This window comes from Trichosurus vulpecula, chromosome 7 (assembly GCF_011100635.1).
Source record: "Trichosurus vulpecula isolate mTriVul1 chromosome 7, mTriVul1.pri, whole genome shotgun sequence".
NCBI classification, from domain to species: Eukaryota; Metazoa; Chordata; class Mammalia; order Diprotodontia; family Phalangeridae; genus Trichosurus; species Trichosurus vulpecula.
Window position 1 is genome coordinate 237,379,998 of NC_050579.1, and position 13,496 is coordinate 237,393,493.

Genomic DNA, 13,496 nt, shown 5'->3' on the forward strand with positions numbered 1-13,496 from the left:
CTATCAACTGTGCCAACTAGCACATTATTTGTGTCACTCAGATATCACTGATCATACTATGTGGCATTATACATATATATATATATATATATATATATATATATATATACATATATATATATATGAATACTTGCTTTATCCCACCTAATAAAAAGCAAATAAGCAAGGTGACATAGTGAATGTGGAAGCAATGAATATGGATTTAAATCCTGGCTCTGCCACTTAGAACTTGGAAAGTTACTTCACCTACATAGAATTTGGTTTTCTCCTCTGTAAAATGGGAGAGTGGGATAGACTAGGCAACCTCTAAGATCTTGTAAATTTATGATCTTTTCAACAAGAGATGTGTCCTACTTGCTTTATCAGATAAGGCAGCAGATGTAGATCCAAGAGGGACCATCAAGGTCTGGTATTCCAACCCTCTCATTTTACAGAAGAGGAAACTCAAGATCAAAAAATGTAAAGTGACTTGCCCAAAGTTACATACTAAGTACTAAAGCCAAGATTTGAACCCAGGTCCTCTGACCCTAGAAACTCTTTCCATTGTACTGTATTTCCACCACTTTGTATCATTCTAATGGCTTAGCAGAGTACAGAATTAGCAAGGCAATAATCATAATATAGATGATAATTGTTAAAATGCCTATGTGGTTTGGTATCTCAAAATATAAGGGACTCTCCACATAGAAGGTAGAAGTAAAACATTTATTCAGACACCAGAGGACCAAATCCCATAACCAATAAGCCTAATCCATCACAGCAGCAAAGAATTCAATACACAATACCACAGCAGAGAACCACTCCATCCCAAAGCCTTCCATCCCCTTCTGAGGCCCTCCCAAAAACTCACAGCCACCACACGTCCACTCTTTCCCTCAGTTCTAATTGCTCTCTCTCTCTCTCTCTCTCTCTCATTTCCTGTGACACACTTTCCTTTTCTTCTCAGTAAGCTCCTCCCACCACACGTGACTTAGGCTTCCTGTGATTTAAGCAGGTCACATGGCATATTAATGGATGGGAAAGATCTTCAAATCTAAATTGTAATTACAAGTACACAGTCGATAGTAAGTGAATCTCCAACATAACATTTATCTAGGTGATATGATTCCTCCAGCAAAAGGTCACATGATCAGGTCACAACCAGAACAAAACTAGGTATTCCTTCTATTTAGATACTTGCTTATGCTTTCATGATAGAATTAAACCTGGGTGCTACTATGAAGAAATAGGACCTACTGTAGACTAGGCACTGTTCTCAGCACTAAGGCTGCAAATAAAAAATTGAAAGTCCCTGCACAAAAGCCCATGTGCTTACATTCTAGTAGGAAGAGGGGGCCATAACATTTACTTATATAATAAGTGAATACAAAATGTGTGTAAGGTAGTTTGGGGGAGGGAAAGCACTAGCTTCTGGGAGGACTATGAAATGCCTTCATTGGAAAGTATATGCTGTGTTTCAGAGGAAACCAAGGATCCCAAAAGACAGAGATGAGCAGGGAGAGCATTCCAGGCATGGCAGACAATCAGTGCAAAGGTTTAGTGTTGAGAGATGGAGTTCTATGTGTGAGAAGCCACAAGCAGGCCAAACTGTAGTATGGGACGAAATTGACATGTATGAAGACTGGAAAGGTAGGAAGAGGTCAAGTTATAAAGGGCTTTAAACGCCACATGAAGGAATTTTATATTTGGTCCTAGAGACAACAAGGTGCCTCTGTAGTTCATTGATTCCATATAAGACTCAAAAAAAGGGACAGCATTGAGTTTTGTGGCGGTGGAAAGAGTTGGATTCAGGAGACCTGGCTTCTAGTCTTGGCTCTCAGCTGACTCCAGGAAACTCATCTTCTTCTTGGTCTTAATTCTTCATTTGTAAAATGAGGGGTTTGGACTTTACCTCTCAGGGTCCTTCCAGCTTTAATCAAAATGTTCTATGACTACGTTTTAGACAGCATCATATAATTATAATGTTCCATGACTATACTGTATTATATTGACTGGGGGAGGGGAAACCCTGGACCTGTGATTTCATTGGTGTGAAGGACTTCCAGTGAGGAAATTTGCTCTACCAATGCTGATCAGCAACTACTTTGCAACTTTCATTCTTAGAAAGTTGGAAAGGTTAAGTGAATAAGGCAAGGAAAGAAGGAAGAAAGGAAAGAAGGAAGGAAGGAAGGAAGGAAGGAAGGAAGGAAGGAAGGAAGGAAGGAAGGAAGGATGGAAGGAAGGAAGGAAGGAAGGAAGGAAGGAAGGAAAGAAGGAAGGGAGGGAGGAAGGAAGGAAGGAAAGAAGGAAGGGAGGGAGGGAGGAAGAAAGGAAAGAAAGAAAGGAGAGAGGGAAGGAAGGAGGGAAAAAAGGGGGAGGGAGGGAAGGAAATAGGAAGGAAAGAAGGAAATAGAAAGGAAAGAAGGAAGGAAGGAAGGAAGGAAGGAGGGAGGGAGGGAGAGAGGGAGGAAGGAAGGATGAGTGAATGGATGGGAGGGAGGAAGAGAGGAAGGAAAAAGGGAGGGAAGAAGAGAGGAAAACGAAAGAAGGAAGGAAAGAAAAAGAAAGAAAGAAAGGGAAGGAGGAAGGAAGGAAGGAAGGAAGGAAGAAAGAAAGGAAGAAAGAAAGAAAGAACGGAAGAAAGAAATAAGGTAGTATTCATTAAGTGCTTACTATGTGCCAGGTTCTATGCTAAGTACTGGGGATACAAATACAAATAAAAAGAAAAACTGTCTTTGCCCATAACAAATTTACATTCTTAATGTCTTACATATCTTAATGGGAAGATAATACATAAAAGGGAGCTGAAAAAGCAAGAGGGTTGGAGATGGGATGAAGGTACCTAGAACAGGACATGATTTTGAATTTAAAAGGCAATCAGGAACAGGGGAGGAAGGAGGATGAAGGTAGAGCAGCCCAGTACCTTCACAAAATGGAGGTTCTGGGAGCAATCCACAAGTAGGAGGAAGAGGAGACATGGGCCATGTGGAGGGATATTTCCATGATGACTGGATCATAGTGGTGGTGCTAGACTGATCAGGATGAGGAGGCCCTAGGAGCTGAGGGAAGCTCCAGGATAAGCCAACAACAGAAGGGTCATGGTTTTGAAGTGAAGAGAAATAGAGAAATAACCATTCTAAGGTTTAGAGAGGTCACTCAGAGAGGATGGTCTATCCCTTGCTTATCTATTAATAATAATAATAATAATTAAGGAATATAATTATATATAATACAATGACTAATGATGAATTAATACATCATTATTTTAAAACATTTATATTGCGCCTTGACTGGAGAATCATTTTATATACGTTAGCCCATTTGATCCTCGCAACAATCCCTCAAGGTAGGTGCTATCACCCCCATTTTACAGATGGAGAAATGGAGGATGACAGAATCTAAACGACTTAGCCAGGGTCACATAGCTTAGCGAGTATCTAAAGAAGGATCCAGACCCAACTTCTTCATGATGTTAAGCCTAGTGTTCCATCCACCAAATCTCACCAGCTTTCAGAAGTCATGCTGTTTAGGTTTTAGGGTTTGATGAGGGCACAGACTTCTAATAATTTGGTGGTAATTCCAACAATTTCATCCAAATGATTTTACCCAGGAGCAAAAAAAAGTTGTATTGCTTGGCCTAGCTTTAGAAAAGTGATTTATTTTTCCCCTGAGTTATTTTGGAAGGCTTTGAGGCAGGAAGGCTGAGGAGCAAAACAGGTGATGGGGAATGATAAGTCTTTGCTTCAGGAAAATATATTCATTTTGTTCCTGGTTCAGAGTGTCCCTGCCAGCAGCGGAAATGTCTAGCATCATTGAGCATTTGGCAGACCTGCTGCCTGTATTGATGCCATTTGAATGGCATAAATTTCAAGCGGAAAAGTTTTCTGTCACACTCATTCATCCATTCCTCCCATAGACGGTCTGCGTAAATGGGTCTGGGTTTGATTCAGGGCCTTTTATGTCTCCAGAAGGAAGCCATATACAGGATTAGTTTTGTTTGCTTATATTATTGGGGGTGGGGGTGGAGGATAGTCTGAAATGCCTGAGCAACCTCTGCCTCAAGGACATCGCACACGACATCTGCTTTGGTCTTTTATCTTACTTTCTATGTCTCCTTGATACTCTCACATGGGCCCATTTTCAGAGTAACCTACACTAATAGGAGCTTTCTGGCTGGGAGTGGGGGAATATGGTGGTGGTAGGAGGAGAGATGTCTCAGTGACATAGTCAAAACAAAGAAATTAAAATATTACACTGAGCCCAGGAGAGATGGGTTCTAGGTACAACTCTGCCACTAACTCATCTGACCTTCAGCAGGTCACCTTCCTCACTTTGGGCCTCAATTTCCTTACTGTAAACTGAGGAAATTGGATGAAATTGTATAATCATGTGCCTTTGAGGTGATGGCTGGAATATTACCTTACCAATTCTGAGGTGGGAATGTGGGGCATCGGGGTACTTCATTGGCATCTCTCTCAAGTAGTAATGAATGATCCCTCAAGAGTGGAGAATTCAGACAGGCAACAGTCCTGAATATCATCTCCAGACTGGACTAGATGCCAGCTTTGGCATGTATGACATAGGTTGTCAATCCTTGAATTATATCAGGTTCATAGTAATTAACATTTTAACTTTTACAAAGTACTTGAGATATTTAAGCCCACTTCCTCCTCACAACAGCTCAGTGAAGAACATAGTATAATTTGGATTCCTTTGCCAGAAGAGTCCAGGATTTCAAGGCAGGGAGATAGAGATACAGAGACAGTGACAGAGGGAGAGAGAGAGAGAGAGAGAGAGAGAGAGAGAGAGAGAGAGAGGGAGGGAGGGAGGGAGGGAGAGAAAGATGGAGGGAGGGAGGGAGAGGAAGAGGGAGAGGGAGAGACAGAGAGACAGAAAGGAGAGAGAGACAGAAAGAGAGGGAGAGGGAGGGAGGGAGAGGAAGAGGGAGAGGGAGAGACAGAGAGACAGAAAGGAGAGAGAGACAGAAAGAGAGGGAGAGGGAGGGAGAGGGAGAGAATCAATGTATGTGCGTGTATGTATACTATATATATAAATATACAAATAAATATATATATATATATACATATATATAAAACCATGAAGCTTACTGATGGTATAAAAACAAGCGTATGTTGGAGCCAGTTCAGATTGTTTGAAGAGAACCAATTATTAATTTAGTTTTGGAGGGGGTAAAGCAAGGCAATTGAGGTTAAGTGACTTGCCCAAGGTCACATAGCCAGTAAGTGTCAAGCATCTGAGGCTGGATTTGAACTCAGGTCCTCCTGACTCCAGGGCCAGTGCTCTCTATTCATTGTACTGCCTAGCTGTGAGCATTTACAACTTGGAAATCAGAAAACACTACAAATTAGGATTTGATTTATTGTTTGTTTACTTTTTTGATTGGCTAGACTCCAAAAAGATTGAGAAAATGGTAATAATGCTAAAAACCAATTTGTGGACAAAGGATATTTTGAGGATATATGTGCCCCATTGCCTCACCTCTGCCCAGTGTCTCAAAAGTGATTCCATTTCTAGGAAGTAAAGCAACATCCATCATGGTCCCAGGCAACCAACCTTGCTCAGAAATGAAGACTCATTCTACCATTGCCCACATCAGTTAAAGGGAGCAATGTTTCACATGCAGGAGGTTAGAGGGAGCTGGAGTCTCTGATAAATGCACAGTTCCAAGGCAAGCAGATTCCAGTCACTTTTGAATACATCAACCATGAACAGTCTAAATAAGGTAAAGCACAAGGATTGGCTGCATTCATTCTGTGTAAAGGACAAAACACGTAATGTCCTCAGCAACAGTCTTATCTGTTTCTGCCTACGTGTCACACCTCCTCCCTCAAAGGGAAGGGGCCCAGTCTAACTAGAAGTGACATTATTCCTCAATCTACAGATGAGGGAACTGAAGCTTGGCAAGGTCAATAAGTGGTAGGGCCAGAATTCGAACCCAAGTTTCTTGTCTACAAATCCGGGGTTCTTTTCCTCTAAACTACAGATGCCTCAAATATGAGAGTGGACATGTGGCTTTGTCATTCTTTATGTACTCAGCACAATTTTAACTGTTCTTATACAAAGACTTTTCATATCCACTTTTCAAGCTTCTTGTTTTGAAGCTTGGGACTTAAACAGCATCACACCAGGAAGTGTCAGAGCTGGGTTTCAAGCTTTGATCTCTTCTGACACTCCATCCTCTATATTCCAGTGGTTTCAAATTCAAACAGCACCATGGCCACTAAGTCATACCACAGGCAGCTAGGTGGTACAGTGTATAGAACACCAGGCCTGGAGTCAGGAAGACCTGAGTTCAAATCTAACCTTGGACGCTAGCTGTGTGGCCCTGAGCAAGTCACTTAAGCCCATTTGCCTTAGTTTCCTCAACTGTACAGTGAACTGGAGAAGGAAACGGCAAACCACTCCAGTATCTTTGCCAGGAAAACCCCAAATGAGGTCATGAGGTATCAGACATGACTGAAAAAAGACAGCTAGAATGCCAAAGTGGTCTTAGCTTTGAAAATCCAGAATAAGGGAGGTATTAGTCCCTACTTAAAGACCTCTAGTAATGAGGATCTCACTACCATACAAAGCAAGTTGCTGAACCTTCTATAATCGCTGCTAATCCTGATGACATATATAGTGAATGTCAAAGGCTAAATGAAAGGGGGAAAGAAATCAACACATTTCAGTCATCTGATCCCTTTCAATTCACCTGGTCCAATACAGACCCTCCTCTTTTAGGATGATATTTACATTCCTGAAATCCTTCATCACCCACTTCAATGAAACCCTATGAATTCCCAACCCAATCATCCATTTTCTCCCCTTCTTTTCCTAAGCTGCAGATCACTATTAGAGAAAGTAACCGAAGTCTAGAAGTCTTGTAGTTCCAATGACCTACTGGACATCTCTGCCTGTATGTTTTACTGGTACCTCAGTCCTAGACTATTAATTTCCTAACTGGTTTTCCTGCCTATAATCTCTTCCATCCATTACAGCTCTTGCTGCTTTGCAAGCTCTTACCTTTTTCTCTCCTGTAATGGGCGAATGGTAAGTGTGATTATGTTGGAGAAAATCCTCATTATTGTTTACCACAGAGGTATATAGTGACCATATTTCTGCCCTTTGATTGGCTGATCACAAACCCCTTGGACTCAAGTCACAGCCCGCATGTTTTCATTTCCCAGCCTCTACTGTGAGATCAAAGAATTCATTAACAAGCACTGCTCAAAGCCATTCTGCCAACTCTAAGGATAGAAAAACTGAAATATCATTGAGTAGTCTTATAGTTATGACACAAGGCTGGGTCCATCAACCATGAAGTGTATTTTCTGAGTGCCTCCTCTGTGCATGTGTTGGTCACACAGGTGGAGCCCTTTGGTATAACCAGTCTAGCCAATGGTCTGCAAATAATATTGGTTTATGGGTACCAAATAATTCATCTGTCAAAAGAAGAAATTGAATTGTATAACAAATCGAGTTCCTTCAAGTTCTAATAGCCTATGTATTCTATGACATGGTGCCTCAAAGAGGTCACAATGGCAAGAGTGGAACCTTGGATAGAAACTGATAGAACCACTTTTCATCTCTACTCCCCCTGTCTTGTACCATCTTTGATGTCCTGATTTCATTCAGGGTCTGGAACACATTTCCTGCTCTTGACCTACTCCTTGAAGCTTTCACTTGAATCATCATAGGTGAGCTTTGAGAGATTGACCCAAGCATTCCACCAACACCCTGGCAGACTGACTATGGGGTTTCTGTAGCCTTTTCTATTCTCTTAAAGTTTAATGATAACTCCTATCACTCCTCTCACTAGAGTAGTGTTGAATGTGCAAGACATGACATCTATATATGGATTAGTTCCTCCTGGACAGTGTACTACAATTCGAGTAGGTAAAATTGAGAGGGAGTGTCATATAGTGGATAAAGCATTGTTCTCAGAGTAGGGAAGACCTTGGTTCACGTGTTGTCCCTGACACTAGCTGTACACATCACTTAACTTCTCTATGTGTCGGTTTTCTCATCTATAAAGTGGTAGTAATAAGAATGATTGTAGAACATATTTTCAGGGTTTTTGTAAGTGTTGAAAAAGTTAATAAACATAAAGCACTTTGTGAACATTTTATATGGGAGCTATCGGCTTTGAAGGGCTTAAGTATTCCCAAAGTATACTTACGCTTAAAGTATACCCAAACATAGTTATTACTTCTCTTTCCAAGACCTTTGGAGAAATTCTATTTTCTCTCCTGAACTTCTTCACTACTGCAGTTCTTTTAGAAGCCTAGAAAGACAGAGTGACAGAGCGGTGTCTTAGTCTTAGCTTCATATCAGTTTTCCACTTCTAAGATTCCCTTCCTTTTTAAACTAAGTTTTTTTTTCTTTTCTTTTTTTTGGGGGGGGAAGGCAGGGCAATTGGGGTTAAGTGACTTTACTAAGGTCACACAGCTAGTCAGTGTCAAGTTAATCTAGTAAGCTAGTTAAGCTAGTGAGTGTCAAGTGATCACTGAGGCCAGATTTGATCTTCTCCTGATTCCAGGGCCTGTGCTCTATTCACTGTGCCACCTAGCTGCCCCCTTTATATCCTTTTCTTGTGTCACACCCCTTCTCCCATGCTCCTTGGAAGGGGCTGGTAACAAATACATAAGACAAGAAGTAAGGGCATATGGTAAAATGATAAAGACAGACAGACAGACAGACAATAGATAGATAGACAGATGTATAAATAGATGATGGATGGATGGATGGATAACTAGAAGATAGATAGATAGATAGCAGATAACAGACATAGGTAGATGGTTACATAGATGACATACATAAATAGATTAGAGATGGATACACAGATGATGGGTAGTAAATAGATAATAGATATAGGTAGAGGGATACATAGATATAGATACATAGATGATAGATATAGATGGATGGATAGATAGATAAATAGATGATGGATGTCTAATAGATAACTAGATACAGTAGATAATAGGTAGAAGGATATATGAATGATAGATACATAGATGCATGGATGATAGATAAATGATATATAGTAGATAGATAATAGATATAGGTAAATGGATATATAGATAGATGATAGATGGATACATACATAAACAGATAATTAATAGATTAGATAGACAGATAGATTTTCCAGATGTGTGATTTCACCAGTGTAGGGAACATCTAGTGAGAAAACTCCCTCTATCAATGGAAATCCACATCTGTTATACATATTATGGTCCTTCAAGAATTAGCTGTAACACTGAGAGGTTAACTAACTTGCCCAAGATCACACTGGCAGAACTGATCAATCAATCAATAAGGATTTGTTAGTTACTATATGCTATGTGCAAGGCACTGAACTAGGCTGCTGGAGACACAAGGATAAAAATGAATAGTAAATGAATAGTCCCTGCCCTCAAGGAGCTTGTATTCTATCAGGAGTGACCTGTAGATTTGAAAGCATACAAAAATAATTCTGGGAAAGGGCACTAATAGTGAGGGAAATAAGAAAATGTTTAAAATAACTCTAGACGGTATAAAATACCTGGGAATACACCTGCCAAAACAAAGCCAGGAACTATATGAACAACATTATAAAAAAATTTAAACAAATAAAATCACATTTAAATAACTGGAGAAATATTAATTGCACATGGGTAGGCAGGGCCAACACAATAAAAATGACAATTTTACCTAAATTTATGTATTCAATGCCATCCCAATTAAATTATCAAAAAAATTAATTAATTAAAAAATAACAACACAATTCATTTGGAAGAACAAAAGGTCAAGAATATCAAAGGAATTAATAAAAAAAATTGTAAAGGAAGCAGGGTTAGCAGTACCAGAACTTAAACCATATTATAACACAGTAATCATCAAAACTATTTTTGGCTAAGAAATACAAAAGTAGATCAGTGGAACAGAGTAGACCTATGATTTACAGCAGCAAATGACTACAGTAACCTTGTGTTTGACAAGTGTAAAGACTTAAATTTTTAGCGTAAGAATTCATTATTTGGTAAAATTTGTTGGGAAAGCTGGAATGCAGTCTGGCAGAAATTGGAAATGGACCAATATCAACATGGAAACATACCCTACATATAAAGGGAAATATTACAGGAAAATTTGAAGAACATGGAACATATTACCTATCAGACTTACAGATAGGTGAACAATTTGTGAATAAACAAGAGATAGAGAGCACTGTGAGGTGTCAAATGGATAATTTCAATTACATTAAATTTAAAAAAAATGTACAAATAAAACCAATGTAGCCCAAGACATTTTCTAAAACAACCTTTAATCCAGACAGCATTTGGTAAACACTATATGCCTAAGCCCTAGGGATATAAATTTAAAAGATAGGTTTACCCTCAAGAAGTTTCCGTTCTAATAGACAGTGGCCAAACCATAGTAACAGGAGTTTGTTGCAGGAGTCTGCCCTTTTCTCATGTTTCTATCCACTGAATAGCAGCATAACTCTCATATTTTCACCCTGGGCAAGTTGGGAGGATGGAAAGGAGGTCTCATTTGAAGTTCATCCTAGGAAGAAACCTGACTAAAAGTGTGGTCACCCAAGGAGATAAAGCATTCTCCTACCGCCAGGAGCAAAGTAGGCAGGAGAGGAAGAGAACTAGGGATCAAATCTAACAAGTATCCTCACTGCTTCCACAAGGGGTATTGAGGAGAAGATGTGCCCCCAGGAATGTGCAATCAGCGCTCTCTAAATTTCCCACCCTGGGGAAGAGGACTGACTGTCCCATCCTTTTTCTAGCTCTGCCACTCAAGGCTATATATGATGAGTCAACAAAGCCATTCGTGGTTCCTTCTTGTAGTTCCTTCTGCTTTTTTTCCAGTTGCCTGAATTCCTCAGATACAAGACAGAGAAGTCTGGGAGAGTAAGCAAGAAGTTTGCAATTGATTTCCAAGTCAGTTGGGAACAAAAGATTTTTTCCCCAAAAAAAGGAGGTAAATATGGCAAAAGTGATAAAAGAGGAACATGATTCACACAGAAGGGTTTGGAACAGACCAGAGAGAGGGCATAGGTGATAATCAAGGAAGCTGTCCTGTAATAAATGGAGGGATTCAATGCAAGAAAGAATCAATGTAGAAAAGAAAACGGAGAGAAATGTGAAAAAAAGAAAGAAGGAGAAAAAACAAGGGTGGACAAGAGCTCATCTTGTTCCGCTTGACTACAAAGGAAAGAAAGAAGCAAAGGACTGAAATTGTAGAGAGATAAATTTGAGTTGCCTGTCTATGAAAACTTCCTAATAATCAGCCATCCAAAATGGTATGGCCTTCTTCAGGAGGTAATGAGTTCCCCATCACTGGAGGTCTTCAAGCAGAGGCTTGATGACATTTGATGGAGATGCTCTTGTGGGAATTCTTACTTAGGTATAAGTTGGAATAAATGACCTCTGAGGTCCCTTCCACTTCCAAGATTCCATGATCCTGAATATGATGCCTGTCCTTCCTGCCCTTGCTTCCCAGCCATCTTTATCCTCCATTCCACCACTATTTTGTGGACTTGGTTAAGTTACCTAATCTCCCCGGGCCTCATTTGCCTCATCTGTATAATGGGGCTAATAAGCAGCCAGAAAGTAGGCAGCTGGGACATATGTTCTCTTAAGCTTCTTCCCAATTGTAGGAACACCACCTATCTCAGAAAAAAGGTGAGAGAATTAGTTTTTAAACCTTAAAGTTTGACATACAATTGAGTTTTTATTTCCTATGCTTGCTGGCTGGTTCCTGGTTCTGAGTCTGTTCCTCTCACCCTGAGATGCCTTTCCTAACAACCCAGGATAAAATTTCTGGCCCAGAAAGCTTCTGCCATAGGTTTTCATCAACAGAATGTTTATGAATCCTCCACCTCAAAGGCAGGGACTGTTTATACATATATCTGTAAAGCCTGGCATAACCATTGGCATACAGAGCGGGCACTTTAAAGTTCTCCTTTTCTCTGATTGATCGATTGACTGACACTTATAAACTTCAGTCTTGCCCCCTTTTCTCATTCTGTGCCAGAATATTCCCACCAGTTGTCCCCCACATTCCATCATCTCATTTCTATTCAGATAAAACTCTACTGGGCCAACCACGAAGTGAAAATCCTCTGCCTTCTCTGTCTTATCTCCCTCTGCCATTCCATCAGCTTTCTTCCCCTCTTTATCTCAACTAAATCAGAACATCTCATCACCTTTGGGATCCCCATTTCAAATCTAAATTCCATCAAACCAAAAACTACATTTTTTTTTCCCTGCTGAGATTCAGATCTTTCTTATTCTGCTATCTCTATACCTAACGAATCTTGTCTGGCTCTAAAGAGGAATTGTTTTGAGGACTTAGTTTACCCCTATTCACTCGCCTGCCCATAAGCATTTATGAAGATTATGAAGATTAAAAGAAGCAGCAGGAATAAAGGGATGTTTTTGGATTCAGGAAGACTGATATTTAATGATACATATTTGCTGTGGGACCATGAGCAAGTCATTTAACCTCTTCTTGCCCCCAGAAGACTGTTAGTTACAGGTGACTTGTCAATCTGCATCAAGTGAGGACGATTTCCTCACTGGGAGTTCCCTACAGTGTGTTGGTATAGGCTCTACCCAATGAAATCACAGGTCAAGATTAAAAAAAAACCAGTGTAATGATCTGTGCTAAGCCAATAGTTATTAGACCTGGGTCTCCTCCCACCTTCCTTCCTCTCAAGAACTTAAAATTTAGTAAAATACATAGAGATTTATACACATATCTCATACAGACTAGACATTGAAAAACATCTAAGAGAGGTAGGGAAAGGGTTTGTGGGAGTTCATTGAGCAGCTAGGTGGTGTAGTTGATAGAGTGCAGTACCTGAAGTCAGGAATACTCATCTTCCTGAGTTCAAATCCTGCTTTAGACACTTAATACCTGTATAACCCTGGGCAAGTCATTTCACTCCACTTGCCTCGGTTTTCTCATCTGCAAAATGAGCTGGAGAAGGAAATGGCAAACCACTCCAGTATCTTTGCCAAGAAGACTCCAAATGGGGTCATGAAGTGTTGGACACTACTGAAAAACGACTTAACAACAACAAATATGAGAGTTCAAATGGAGATCACTTCCTGTTGTGGAAAGCAGGAAAAGCTTCATGGGGGAAGTCATATTTGACCTGGGTTTCATAGAAAGATTGGTGCCAGAGAAAAAGACTCAGGCTTTATTTTACATAGGCGACGGAGAGACAGTGAACAACAAGAAGTAAGAACATGCATTTATATGGCACTTTAAGGTTTGTAAGTATCATTTCATCATATCTCCCCAATAACCCTAGGATATAGAGGCTGAAAGGTTTTGATAGGAACAGTGATGGGATCAGGGAATTCCTGCATAAGAGGAATTAAAGGAGCGGAAAGATTTTACATGGAAGGATTAGGTCAGGTTGAAAAAAGACCTTTTAAAGGGCTTGTATCATTCAATATAGCATTTCTTATGGTGATTAACTTATGGAGAATATGTGTCCTGAAAATGTTACTTTA